The 4,615-nt window shown below is 36.1% G+C and overlaps 1 long non-coding RNA gene across 1 annotated transcript; it reads left to right on the top strand.

Annotated features, from left to right (window-relative positions):
• The first annotated feature begins 637 nt into the window (after positions 1 to 637).
• Positions 638 to 1,696, top strand: LOC110352101 (uncharacterized). Its single transcript, XR_002400523.4, has 2 exons — positions 638 to 768; positions 1,002 to 1,696. It is a non-coding gene; the product is annotated as an uncharacterized lncRNA (long non-coding RNA).
• The last annotated feature ends 2,919 nt before the right edge of the window (positions 1,697 to 4,615 follow it).

Below are 4,615 nucleotides of genomic sequence, written 5' to 3' on the forward strand. Positions count from 1 at the left end.
CAGCCTCTGAAAGCAACCTGCCTAACTCCTGTAAATCACCACCAGCCCTTTAAAATACAACAAGGTTTTCTACAAATTAGTTGTACCACTGAAACAATTTAATATGTGTTGAAAATTAAAAAATGGAATCTGTACTCGTTTTGCACTGATAGGCATTATGAATTTACCTTAACTTGGGACAATATTTACAAAACATACTTTTTGAACAACCATATTCCAAAACAGGATAGGTAATTAAATAAAATTGGAACAGAAAAGTGAACCTTGTCTAAGAGTATTTTTTTTTTCATTGGGACATATTTTCATAACACATTTATTTTGCATAGTACTGAGGAAATTTGACCCAGTGGAGTTAATTGCTAATGCTGTCAACCCTAATGGCATGGGGTCAGGCTCTGAAATTAAAGATTAAGGCACAATGGATCTCTAAAGGACACCTGAAAATCATCCCATCAACTAGCAAAACCCTCCTTGGATTTTGGGTAGATTACCATAATTCTGTGGGCTGCTGCAGGTGAGGCATACCTTTGCCTGATGCCAATAGGTAATTGTAATGGTTGTGGGGGTTTGCAGCAATTGCTATTAATTACAACATCTGGGCAGAAATTATGTCTCCCAGCTTGCTCATACAAAAGAGGTTCCTTATCCATCTCCATCTGCCCATGTTCAAGAACGTGCTTCTGCAGATGATAAAAGGGTATAAAATATAGCATTTTCCAAGAAAACCCTGTTTCCCCTTTAATGACACTGCCATTCCTCTTCTGTAAGGTAAAAATTTTCTACAGTTATCATCTTGCTCAGGTCAATGAACAGACAGCAAGGAGTTTTGCTGTTTAATCCTAGGTTTTGAACAGAAAAGATTTTTATGTTGATGCATTTAAATTTTGTATGTGCAAGCATGGATTTATGAGTCATAGATGCACCCTCTGTGAAATCAAGTCTCTGTGGTCCTGGTTTTTTGTTTGTTTTATTTTGTTTGTTTTTGTTTGTTTGTTTTACAGAAGAAAAAGAAAGGAAGAAGTCTCTGAGCAAAAGAAAGCAAAAAAAAAAAAAAAAAAAAGAGCTACACAATGACCTCTTTCCTCTGTTAACATGGGTGAAGAAGAAGAAGAGGAAGTGAAGTGTCAGTAGGCTCTGCCTGGGATTAGGAGTAGCTGGATGATGTAGAGATTTATTTATCTGTCTGTGTCTTTATGCAAACCTATTCCTATGGTATTTGAGGTCCAGGTTCTCCAGAAGATGTAGGTGGTATGTCATGAATACCTTATAGATTATGTGATTCATCATGTGTGGCTCATGGGTACTATATTTGCTAGAGACTGATCATAAAACAAAATTTATATGTGTGTGGCAATTTCTGACACCACAGCACTGGTCTGTGTCCTGATTCCGGGGAGAAAATGTCAGAATGTAAACATCTTTCCTGGAGTTAAGATTTCCCACCAGTTCATCTTGACAATTCCAATCACACCAAAACATTTCAATATATGTATTTGTCTCCCAAAACCAGAGCAGTAGCTCAGACAGAAATTACAGTACTTTACAATACAGAGCTCACAGAGAACATGGATTGAAGATAGGAAGAAAGGAGGCATTTTTGTTTTTTGTATGGGTAGTTATTATAATGCACAGAAATTTGTTAATAAGTATATGATTAACTTAATCCCACACTATGTGTGAGAAGTAGGTAAAGAAATCTTACCAATATTTGGTCTCGCTTATACAATCAAGGAAAAGAAAACCATAATAGTCATATTTTGACACTGTATGCAATTTATCAGGATTTTAATGGCAGGTATATATTAATAATAAGGAACAAATGGAGTTTCACTCTAATAAAGGTCTTAGGATAAAATTACACCATTCTGAGAATCTGCTTCAGGTCCAGTTTTTAAAGTTACACAAAATAGGAAAGAACTGCATGAAGTTAAGCCTTACTGGTTAAAAAACACTGTATAGCAGAAGTGTTTCTGCTGTTAGTACCAAAAATGATTCATCCCATTCTCAGTGATAATTCCCCACCTATTTTTTGCCAAGATTAACAAATAGAAAGTTGTGTGGAATGTAATGCGCTACACAGGTAGGGTAGGTTTGGATTGAAATTATCCCCTCAAAACAGAAACAAAAAATCCTGTCAATGTGCTATTCAACTCTTTTCATCCGTGCGTGCAGAGATTAGGAAAGGGGATTTTAACTGCACAGAGGGCGTTTTGGATTAAACCCAAAATCTAATCCCATGTCTGTAGCAATAGTATTTTGAAAAATCATTTTTCAGCTGCTATGGTAAATGTTTCTAAAAACAGAGGAGAGGTTTACAATCTGTTACAACAATGAATCAAAATAACTCTGCTCGTTTTCCTCATGCAGTCTCAAGAGCCTTGGGAAGCACCACCTTGACTCATTTGAAACGGAAGAATGATTGACAAAGTAATATAGCTCAGAAACTGAAAAAGAAAACAGGTAGATTAATTATCCATTAAATTAATACTCATCTGTTCCCAAGAGTTCCAGTCATTGAAGCTGGATGTGCTTAATAAACAGTATGTCTGTGGCTCCAGTATGAGTGCACCTTAGAAACCTAGGGCCTGATCCTAAAATCTGTGAAGCAAAACATATGCTAGAAGTTAAGTACATGATCAATACATCAGTGAACGCTGTGGTCTGGGCCATCCTGCAATTCTCCTGATGTGAATTTTAAAACATCCCTGCAAATTTCTGCAAGTGATTGATCGCAGTTTGCTGTTCCAACAAATATTTCGTATGCCACTGGTAGAAGGCCTGTGGTATCACTGATCTTATGAGTGACAACACAGCATACAAATCTAATTAACCCCAAGTTATAGATACTATAAAACATACAAGATGCATTCACTTTTATTCATTTCACATGCATGTATACAGTCTATACATGTATAACAATAAGGGAGATGAATATGCAGAAGAATAAAAGAATTGCAGAGGTATTTATCAGGGAAATGCAAAGATGAAAGATGAATTCTGTGCCTTGCAGATGTTAAAATATCTGATACTGGGAACTTAAAAACAGCTGTTCTAACTGGTCCTTGTCAGATAAAACACCCTGCTCAGAGTATTGGCAATAGTGCAGAAAACACATCGTCTGACAGATATTTCCTTCTGTGATTTGTGCAGAGGTATTATCAAATGAGATTACACCACATGTGGTGATCAATAGGATGGTGCTGAAATTCTTTGTAGTTTAATAGTAACTCAGGGTGCAGTTAGACAGCTATATCTAGAGCTAGTTTTGTTTTGTTTTATTTATTTTTTATTGTTTTATCAGCAGATACAGATAACTCTTATCCAGCCGTTTTATAGGCTGTCTAATGATTCATGTTAATTTTCTGTAAACCTTTGAATTGTAGCGATGCTCCATGGATTGCTTCAGGTGAGACTGGAAGATCCCTGACATTTTTAAGGCCTTCTAATTAATAAGCATATAAATAAGCATCCAAGGATAGATTGTGATGTGATCTTTGAGTCATGCTAATAACTTAGCAGCTCATATAATGAGTTGAAATTGGAAATGATAAACTGATCTGAATGTGTGGGGGAGGAAAAAAAAAAAAGGATTTTGTTTGCATTTTATGCAGACCACAGGAATGAGTTGTGTGACAGTATGAAGGCAAAAGAGGAGGTGGCTAAGGTAAATAAACTGTAGTGCAAATAAAATGTTTTCTGCAACTCATTTGAAAATTAGGGGGTTTGCAATTCAAATATATTCCATACTGTGATGCTGGATTAGTTGTTCAACGTTCCTTATGCTTCAGCCCCATCCATTTACTGTCACTGGTTACTGACATGAAGCACTCAGGCAAATAATATTCTGCTATCAAATCACAAATGCTGTCTCTGTGTGATTAAAAAAGAAAAACACCACCACCACCAAAAAAAAAAAGAGGCTCAGTGAGCCTGTGTGGTCTACAACAAGATAGACGTCTAAATGGAGATTGCCTCCTCTCTGGTTTTCAGTCTCGTCACTGAAACCATAGTTCATGACTGTGAATATGTGCTTTTATAGATGTCTGAATTCAGTGTCTCAGCAGGGCAAAGGCAACGTGCCCAATTACCCAGGATGATGTATCTAAGCCTCCCAATGTTTAATTTGGACTGCATTTCAGCTGACAATTTAAATTTCATTGATTATTATTATTTGATCTTGATAAGCCACAATCCATTGTCCAATGTCCAGCAGGTTTTGTTTTCCTGGCTTCATTTCATGCTCTCTGTTTCTCCTTTGTCAGAAAACTAACTTTTTTTTCTTTCTTTTTTTTTTTTTTTAATGTATGTTTGGTTTGTGTCAATTTTCAGCCAGAAAACAGGGTATTAAGGCTCTTATAATTTTAAGATAGAATAGTAAGAAAAATAAAATTATCCCTTGGACCTTTCTTTTTTTAACCTCTGTAAACTAATGCAGTTCATAGGAAAAACTCAGAGCTAATGCCAAACAAGATAAATTCAGCCTTGGTTGAAGATCTTCCACTTTCTTTTAACTTTGTGAGATGAAATTTCTAGTACTTGAATAAAACCTGGAAGCAGTCAAAGGGGAAGGATGGACTCCATTTTTATAGGACTTGGAGGGAAAAAGTCCCAAATG

The sequence above is a fragment of the Anas platyrhynchos genome, chromosome 4 (assembly GCF_047663525.1).
Source record: "Anas platyrhynchos isolate ZD024472 breed Pekin duck chromosome 4, IASCAAS_PekinDuck_T2T, whole genome shotgun sequence".
Taxonomy (NCBI): Eukaryota; Metazoa; Chordata; class Aves; order Anseriformes; family Anatidae; genus Anas; species Anas platyrhynchos.